General features: G+C 52.1%; 1 long non-coding RNA gene across 1 annotated transcript; it reads left to right on the top strand.

Annotated features, from left to right (window-relative positions):
* Window positions 1-1723: 1723 nt before the first annotated feature.
* On the top strand, window positions 1724-8206 carry LOC146829354 (uncharacterized). The gene is made up of 3 exons (XR_014961967.1): window positions 1724-1912; window positions 4551-4820; window positions 5602-8206. It is a non-coding gene; the product is annotated as an uncharacterized LOC146829354 (long non-coding RNA).
* The last annotated feature ends 1990 nt before the right edge of the window (window positions 8207-10196 follow it).

Raw genomic sequence — 10196 nt, 5'->3', positions numbered from 1 at the left:
ACTACACTGTCCTGCCTACACCAACATCAAATCTTTAAGAGACATGTGAGTGTGTAGGGGCAAATCTACGTTATACACACACAAACATGGCATGTGTAGCCATCAGTGGAGTAAATTGAACATTGGCATCGTGTGCACAATGATGTGCCATTGAGCATGTTGGCATTATGCACTGTTGATGTTTGACAGATGGCCATCGCCATTGCATGGCACCCATATCGCGGTATCTACCGCCTGGCCCCGGCGGTGTGTCACCAGCACCCCATTCACACAAGTGCGGTAGTCATAGGCATGGAGACATGCCCATATGGTGGTTGGCATGCTCCGCCGCCTGAATGGCGGTGCCTCGTGTCAATGTATGGCACACATATCGCGGTAGCTACTGCGTGGCACCGGCGGTGTGTCACCAGCACCCCCATTCACACAAGTGCGGTAGTCATAGGCATGGAGACATGCCCATATGGCGGTTGGCATGCTCTGCCGCCTGAATGGCGGTGCCTCGTGTCAATGCATGGCACCCATGTCACGGTAGCTACCACCTGGCACTGGCGGTGTGTTACCAGCACCCCCGTTCACACAAGTGCGGTAGTCATAGGCATGGGGACATGTGGAAATGGTGGTTGCAATGCTCCGCCACCCAAATCACGGTGCCTCGTGTCAATGCATGGCACCCATATCGCGGTAGCTACCACCTGGCACCGGCGGTGTGTCACCAGCACCCCATTCACACAAGTGCGGTAGTCATAGACATGGAGACATGTGGAAATGGCGGTTGGCATGCTCCGCCACCCAAATTGCGGTGCCTCGTGTCAATGCATGGCACCCATATCGTGGTAGCTACCGCCTGGCACCGGCAGTGTGTCACCAGCACCCCCATTCACACAAGTGCGGTAGTCATAGGCATGGAGACATGTGGAAATGGCGGTTGGCATGCTCCGCCACTAAAATCGCGGTAGCGCACACCGGGCCCCTGCGGTGTTTCACCGCCATGGAGCTCGCCCTAGAGCAAATGCGAAGCTCGATAGCGGTAGCATGATGCAATTTTGAAGATCGCGGTAGGCGTGCTCCGCCACCGCGGAAGCAGACATTGGCTGGATTTGAAAGATGCACCATCGCGGCAGCGCACCCTGGGCCAGCGTTGTATCACCACCATGGAGCATGCCCTTACAGCCAATGGGAGCCATAATTGTGGTGACGACATGATGCATTTTTGAAGATGGCGGTAGGCGTGCCTTGCCACTGCGGAGGCGGACATTGGCTGGATTTGAAAGATGCACCATCGTGGTATCCCACCCCGGGCCCCAGCGTTGTATCACTGCCATGGAGCATGCCATTACAGCCAATGGGAGCCATGATTGTGGTGACATGATGCAATTTTGAAGATCGCGGTAGGCGTGCTCCGCCACCGCAGAGGCGGTCATTCGATGCATTTGAAAGAGGCAGACCTGGACCACCAATTGCTGTAGCTTGGCACCTTTGAAACGACCCCAGGGGGCTATATATGTGGGAGTGAGCCTCACATTGCCACTGCTCAAAGAGCCTGCTGCCTGAGACCCCTCACCTGCTGCTGCCTCCAGGGACTACTACCTGGAACCCCTCACCTGCTGCTGCCTCCAGGGACTGCTGCCTGAGTCCCTTCACCTGCTGCTGCCTCCAGGGACTGCTGCCTGGGATCCCTCACCTGCTGCTGCCTCCAGGGACTGCTGCCTGAGACCCCTCACTTGCTGCTGCCTCCAGGGATTGCTGCCTGAGACCCCTCGCCACCAAAATCCCCTGCTGTTGTCTCACGTCCACAGTGATGGCAAGGACAGAGAAGATCCGTGCCAGTCCCTTCACGAGCGAAGAGCTGGAGGTCCTGGTGGACGAGATGCTCACACAGCACCCCAGGCTATATGGTGCCCCAAATGTCGTGGTAAGTCTTCAACAGTGGTGAGGTAGGGCAGGGGGGCCACACATGTAGTTGGACTGATGCAGTATGTGCCTGGGAGTGTGGGGTAGTGTCATGCACTGCCTGACATGCTGTCTCCAGTGTGAGGGTGTGTGTACCCAATGCCACAGCTTTCCCTCCCTTCACATATATGTATGAGTGACCTGTGTTGTGTTGTCAGCCATACAGTGACACAGAAGGTTGTTCATGCTGTAGTCATCATACACAAGAGAACTGGGGGTCAATCACAAAAGCACATAGGGAGATATACACAGAAATAGAAAGATAGTTGTAATAACGCCCTGGCATTCAGAGCAGAGCAAGGATTACCATCAAATTGCTGTATGCGATAGAGCTAAGGTATCAAGCTCTGATGATCAATGCTATCATTTGGTCATCCGCCACAAGCAGAAGGTCAATCTCTTGATCATAGGGATTGCTTCTGTGGCAAGCTCTGATGCTCATAAGAAATGCCTTACCAAAATCGGACAGACAACAACAGCAAAAAAGTGTACTATGTAGTGAAGGAATCTAATGTGATGCCGTGCAACAAAAAGAGAAGGACATTAAAAAGATTGTGTGGAGAGACTAGTCACTCTAGAAAATATAACCCTCCTCACACCTAGTAAAAATGAACAAATAATGCAGTGATCACAAATAACTGCTATTGAATCATAGCAGTAATCTTAGTGACTGCTAACAATGGGTCGACATGTTTCAGCCTAACTGGGAATTGCCCACGGCTTTCTTCAGGACCTATAATATTCTAGCTACTGCATGTAAAAAAACTCTATTCATTGAGAGCAATTTAGGTGAGAGCAAAAGAGTTAGTAAGAGCAATACAACTTCGCTTTGATGCGAAACCTTCAATCACTGGATGCAATCATCACCCTGCGTGATCAAGGATTCAACCTCACCTCCCTGGAACCTTTCTCAGGTTAAATGAGGCCCCGCTCTGTCCGTCGTTACCTCTTCATATTGCTGAGTCAGGGAAGGAGGCCATGCTGTAGTCAGGACAGTGATTGCTTGGCTGGATGGCTCTGTGTGCCCCTGTAGTCCGTCTCAGTGTAAGACAAGCTGGCCTGCACAGTCACCGCCTACAAAGACAAGGACAACTCACTGACCTTACAGAGTATGACATCAGTCTTGTCACATAGCACTCCAGCTATGGTCCATCTCAGCACTGTGGTTTGCACACAACTGCCCTTGTGATTGACATTTTTTATTTGTGATATCATGTCCATCCATGTGACCACCATGACACATTCAAATATTCACAGGACAGGGACATTGATGGCTGCGCAGTCTTGGACACAGTGAGTCCACCCCCTAACACAGGTTGACATGTGATGTATGTGTTTCTCAAGCCAACAATGGACTGGAGATGTGGGCAGGCTATATGGGTGTTTCAGTGCTGGCATCCTGCATGTGTGAGATATGCAGGGACTGTGTTCCCCCTCACACCTGCATGCTTTAACATCAGCTTTTCCTAGCTAGGGCTAACGCTTATGAACTACGCCGATGACACCCAAATCATTTTTTCCCTGTCGAATTCTTGTCCCCACTCCCCGTCGTTACTCAAGGAAGGATTACTAAAAATATTAAACTGGATGACAGCAAACCAGTTAAAACTGAACGGCGACAAGACGGAAATTCTGATTTTGGGAAAAGACAAAGATCTCTGGAACCCCGCGCATTGGCCAGAACAGATGGGCATCCTTCCTACCCCGGTGTCCCATGCTCGAAATCTGGGCTTTGTATTAGACAACGCCTTATCCATGGACAAACAGGCCAGTAAAGTTACTGGTTTGTGTCTCACCATAGCTAGATGGTTGAGGAAAATCCTGTGGATGCTGCCTATGTCAACACAGAAGACCGTAGTCAATGCCCTTATTACATCAAGGCTTGACTACGGCAACATCCTATATTTAGGCGCTAATAAATCTGTCATTGGACGACTACAAGTAGCGCAAAACGCTGCGGTCAGACTCCTGTGTAAGATTCCTAGGAACGCTGGAGTCTCGAACCATCGCCGGGACCTTCATTGGCTCAGGATAGAGAACAGAGTTCGTTTCAAGGCCTTGAACTACATGTTCAAAATAAAAACAGGAGGAGCCCCAAAATACCTCCAATCCCTTGCTTGCCTTTACACGCCAAAGAGAAACCTCCGGTCCCAGACAGCAGCATGCTTCTATATACCAAGGTTTAAACGTGCAAGATCAGGGGGCAGATCTTTTGCCTACCTTGGACCCTCCTTGTGGAACACGCTTCCACTAGGCATTCGGAAGGAAGATAACTATTATAGCTTTAGAAAGCTTGTAAAGACCTGGCTGTACGAACAATAAACACCTTAAATTCTCCCTCCGTTTCTGTCTCTTGTTCTAGCTGTGTCTAGGCGCCGGGAAACCCTTCTTGGGTAGCTGTTGCGCCCTATAAATTGACAAAATAAATAAATAAATAAATAAATTTCCCATGGAGGGGTCCCGTGTGGGCTGTACTATAGTCTTTGATTGACCTATCGTTGGATATGTGATGATTTTGTATCTTGCTGCTATACTGATAGCTGGTGGTACATGACACTGTGTCCCTGATCATTTCTCCCTCTTGTCTCCCTTGCCTGCAGCTCACGGTACACCAGCATAAGGCCATATGGAGGGTGATTGCAGTGAAGGTGCGAGCCCTGGGGGTCTCAAACTGACGGCGCACCCACTGCCACAAGAGATGGGACGACATCAGCTGGCTCGCAAAGAATGTGGTGGAGATGGCCCTGGGGCTGCTTCCTCGCACTGGGCGTCTGGCACGGCGCAGTATGACACCACTAATGGGGCGCATCTTGGCGGTGACACAGCCTGAGCTGGATGCACGTTTGAAGGAGCATCAGCAGCAAGACAAGGTTGAGCATTTGGGGCGTCTGACTTTGGCTGGGAGTGACTGCATGTGTACAGAGCCTGTGCCAGCGCTGGCCTCTGTGATGTTGGTAGTGTGATGCTGTGGCATGTAAGTGGCTGCTGGCCTGGGTGCCTGTGGCATGCATTTGCACTACCTGTACTTACAAAGGTGATTCAGATGCTGTGCCTTCACATTAAATTCTGAGTTGTGCTCTTCAGGTTGCATTGGTGTAGTTTTGGGAATCCCATGGGAGGGAACGGCAGTGTGCCCAATCTGACTGTGCGTACATCAATGCGTCAATTGCATGCACCCATATTGGGGAGGGCTAGACATCTTACAGCAATGTGCAGAATTCTATTTTCCCCAAGGTACGACATGGTGGGTGACATGGGCTAATGTCCATTGTGGATTGTCATGTTGTAGTCTGGGCCTGTGTTGTCCCCTCCTGTTCCATCCAGTTCTGTCATTGGCAACACGTAGTGTGCCCCCATCATGTCCTTAGGTGTGCTCAGAACTAGTTGTGTGTCTGTTTGAACAGAGCCACAAGCAGGGTGCTGTGCTGTGTGGTCATCACATGGCTCACTCATGTCTGTGTTTCCAGTTTCCATGCACTGCTTGAGTCTATGTAGTGAGTTGGCACGATGTGATTGCACAGGGTGGTGTGCAACATGTAGATTTGCTCAACTTTTGTCATGCATTGCTTGAATATGATTGTTCTGTTTTTGCCATTGACCTGACCCTACATCTCTCTCTCTCTCATGCTACCTGTGGTTACTGAGGGACAGGAGACGGACACCAGTGGGGGTGAAACTAGCACCACAGCTGCCCAGGAGCCCAGTGACACAGATGTCACCAGCGCCTCGGAGGGGGACAGGAGTCTGCTGGAGGAGTCCCAGCGTGAGACGCAAAAGCACCACATCATCCGATGCCAGCGGGGATGCATCCATGTTGGAGGGCACAGGGAACAGGGACTCTGCATCGACTTCCACCACACAGCGGCCATTGCCCACCCTCCCAGCCACTTCCTCTGGTGCTGCCCGTGTCTGCCTCAGTAAGAGGGGAAGAGTGTCCTTAACCCCTGGCACTGTTGCCCCTGCCCCTATCCCCCTGCTGCCTTCAGTGCTGAGTCTGTGGAGCTTTTGTGCCAGCTGTGTGTAGGCCAGACAACTCTCCCCAATGCCTTCATTGACCACAACAAGAAATTGGCCCAGGTGGGTGCTTTCATGGAGGGCATACATTCTGACGTGGGTGGGCTGCACCGGACAGTCCATGCTTTGTCATCAACAGTGACGGCTGCCCTGCAACAGGCACATTCTCACACTCCAGCTCCAGTCCCTTTGCCCACCCCCTGGGCAGTGGCCACGTCTGACGATAGTGATCACGGTCCACATACATCAAAGTCAAGATACAGTACACGGAGCACGCAGCAGCACACCAAGCGGTCCCGGGCGCAGACACCATCCCCACAGAAGACCAAAGGCACCCCAGAGCGCAGGGAGAAAAGCCCATCATCAGACACAAGTGGACAATTAGCAAAGCAGCAGACCTCAGGCACACATGCCTCTGTGGCATCCCCATCCAAGAACTCTCCTGCCCCTAAAGCATCGTGCAAAAGATAATCGTACAGTGTCTGTGCCCACCAAGGAGGTGGTGCATGCCAAGGGTAAACCTAGGAAGGGCTCAAAGGCAGTATCACCAACCACCTCGACTCCCATTCCAAGCCCAGTGAAGCAGGGGCCAGAGGGAACTGCAAGGGTAACACCTAGTAAACAGGGGAAGGGGGGGGCAGAGGCGAAGCATGGCAAAGTGTTCCGCTAGGTCCAGCACATCACCAGAGGGGCTGCCAGCGCCTGCACCTGCTGCAGCAGTGGTGGTGAGTGTGCCTGTTGTGCCCACACCACTTCCCATCGATCCACAGTCAGTCAAGCCATTTTGGATCCCCAAGAAGTGGAAGGGCACCCCTCCACAAACTCCCAGCCACACCGTGACTCCTGTCTGCATGACTCCACCTCCACGTGCCACTACACCACCTGGTCCAAGCAGCCCTCCAGCTTGCCAAGCCACTGATAGCTCTACCTCAGCTGTTCCACTCTCTCCCCCATCAAGTTCCCCGACAGTCCCCGAGACACAGCCAGCTCCCAGTCCGCCTGATAGCCAAGTCTGAGTGGTAGTCACCCTCACACACCTGTGTCTCACACAGGTGGACCTGTACTGCACATTGTTGCCTCCTGGCTGTTTTGCTGAACATGGAAAGGTACCGTCGCACACATTCCCAGTGCAACTTCTCATGGACTCAGTCTGCACTTTGTCATGCCCACTGGCCTTGCCGTTCACTGCTGTGTTGGACCCTTCCCTGTGCAGCTTCTCATGGACTCAGTCTGCAGTTTGTCATGCCCACTGGCCTTGTCGTTCACTGCTGTTATGCCCTTGCCTGTGCAGCTTCTCATGGACATGCTCTGCACCCTGCCCTGGCCACTGGCCTTGCTGTTTTGCCCTTGCCTGTGCAGCTTCTCGTGGACATACTCTGCACTCTGCCCTGGCCACTGGCCTTGTTCACTGTTGTTTTGCCCTTGCCTGTGCAGCTTCTCATGGACATGCTCTGCACTCTGCCCTGGCCACTGGCCTTGTTGTTCACTGCTGTTTTGCCCTTGCCTGTGCAGCTTCTCATGGACATGCTCTGCACTCTTCCCTGGCCACTGGCCTTGTTGTTCACTGCTGTTTTGCCCTTGCCTGTGCAGCTTCTCATGGACATGCTCTGCACTCTGCCCTCTGCCCTGGCCACTGGCCTTGTTGTTCACTGCTGTTTTGCCATTGCCTGTGCAGCTTCTCATGGACATGCTCTGCACTCTGCCCTGGCCACTGGCCTTGCTGTTTTGCCCTTGCCTGTGCAGCTTCTCATGGACATACTCTGCACTCTGCCCTGGCCACTGGCCTTGTTGTTTACTGCTGTTTTGCCCTTGACTGTGCAGCTTCTCATGGAAATGCTCTGCACTCTGCCCTGGCCACTGGCCTTGTTGTTCACTGCTGTTTTGCCCTTGCCTGTGCAACTTCTCGTGGACATGCTCTGCACTCTGCCCTGGCCACTGGCCTTGCTGTTCACTGCTGTTTTGCCCTTGCCTGTGCAACTTCTCGTGGACATGCTCTGCACTCTGCCCTGGCCACTGGCCTTGCTGTTTTGCCCTTGCGTGTGCAGCTTCTAATGGACATACTCTGCACTCTGCCCTGGCCACTGGCCTTGTTCCCTGCTGTTTGGCCCTTGCCTGTGCAGCTTCTCATGGACATGCTCTGCACTCTGCCCTGGCCACTGGCCTTGTTGTTCACTGCTGTTTTGCCCTTGCCTGTGCAGCTTCTCATGGACATGCTCTGCATTTTGTGCCTTACTCTTCTCTTCTCATGGTGCCTATCTGTGCAATGTGTGAATAAAGATAGTTGTTCCAGTTGTCTATTTTGTCAGTGTCCTTACTGAATAAAGTTCTTTTGCTGTGTGTAAATGGTTTACTGTGCCACATGGTCTGTGTGGCACCTCAACATGGTCAATGTTTGGGCTCCTTTGCTCTCTTTTTTTCAGGGGTGACAGGGTCTTCAGTTCTTCTTGGCCCAGATACTTGTGGTGGCAATTGTGTCAATTTCGAATGGTTAGCAGTAGTCATTTACTTGATTAGTTCATGTTGGCTCTATTTTACACATGTCAGGTTGGGGGGCACTGCCAACACAAGGTGGGTTTCTGCACACAGTATTGCAGGCAGGCTGTTCAGGGTCATCATGTGTGTGTTCTTCCTATATGTGTGCCCAGTGGTATATGTGTGGGGTCATCTTGTGATGGCCAGGCATCCTAGACACATGTGTTAGCCAGGAGTTGTGTGCCTGTTGTTTTGATTGTTCATCCCTGTGGATATGGTTGTATGCCCATGTGTGAGTTGTATGTTGTGGACTGTGCAGTGTGTTGGTGTGTCCTTGCAGTTCTGCCTGACTCCTACTTGTTGTTTTTGTCACTTGTGAGTATGCAGAGGGTGTTACTGACAATACATTGTTGTGCTTTGTTGCACATCCATGTGTCTGGTGGCTGCTTGTGGGGTCTGTGCAGACCTGCTGCTCCACACTGCCATTGTGGTTGTGTTTTCTCATGCCTTGCTGTCCCATGGTGCCTTCTTGCCTCCAGTGTGGCATGTTGTGTGTGTTGTCATGCCATCCCCTATCTGTGCTTCAGCTGCCTACCCATTGTGGGTCTGCACTCCCTCTCTTTGTGTATGGTACACTCCTGACATGTCCCCTACTGACATGCAGTACACTTTACTTTGGTGTGAGCTGTCCCCTTGGTTTGTATGTGTGTGTGCCTCCCCATGACTTAATTTGTGCCACTGTGCTTTGTGGTTCAGTTCTTTGTCCAGGGTCAATGTTTCATGTGTGATGTTCTGGTGCTGTTTGTCAGTCATGGTTGCTGCTATGCAGTTCAACTGTGTGTGCTGCCCTGTCCTGTGGTCAAGTTCTTTCCACCTTTGTGTCCCAGATTTGTGCATCTATTGGGTGTTGTGTTGGATGTATGTGTGTTGTTTGTGTTATTGCTTCTCTTCCTCGGTGTGCTGTTGTCTTTATGCTGTGCTGTATGGTGTTGTGTGGGTTGCTGTTCTGTCACTGATGTTTGTGTGTGTCTGGTATGCTTGGTGTGCACACACAGCTTGTTGTGCATGCAGTGCTGTGTGTGCATGTTGCCTTGTGATTGCCTGGTGTGCATCCCCTGATGTTGTGCTATGTTTGCTATGTAATTGTTGTGCCTGTGCATCTGTTGTTGGTTTGCTGTGGCTGTGTTGTTCTGTGATGGTGCACTTCTTGTGTGTGTTGTGGTATGTTGTCTGTGCATTGTTCCTGAGTTCCTGGTGATGTAGCAGGTACAGCACCGGAAAGACGTATAGAGCTGTGTCCATGGCGGTTGTGACCGGGACTCTGCTTTCGCGCTCCGCTGTCGAGTTTCCGCCGTCTCTGGTTGGGCGGTGTCTCCGCTGCGGTGCGTCTGCTTGCCTGAGTCATCCTAATTTGTGGAGCGGGGCGGATGTCATTGCGCACGGCGGAGGGTCTCCATTGGCTCTCACTGCCGCGGTGGCAGGTGCACTTTGATGGCGGTGCGCGTCGCACCATGGCGGTCGCAAATTGGCCTATGTTTGACCATACTAATATGGCGGGCGTGATGTCCGCTGCTGGTGGGCGGAAAAATGCATTTTTCCGCACCGCCAGCGCCACGATGGTCCCACCGCCCTACATCCTAATGGACCCCATAGTGTTCTGCTGGTGGGTGCGGAGGGGTTCACTGCTCTCCTGGTCCCACTTTGTATGACTTTTTCTTCTGCGTACTTGCTCTGAAGGACATTTTTACGTGAAGTATGAA

This window comes from Triturus cristatus, chromosome 5_2 (genome assembly GCF_964204655.1).
Source record: "Triturus cristatus chromosome 5_2, aTriCri1.1, whole genome shotgun sequence".
In the NCBI taxonomy this organism is placed as follows: Eukaryota; Metazoa; Chordata; class Amphibia; order Caudata; family Salamandridae; genus Triturus; species Triturus cristatus.
The sequence above is the reverse complement of the archived record's forward strand: the minus strand, read 5'-3'. Positions and strand labels throughout refer to the sequence as shown.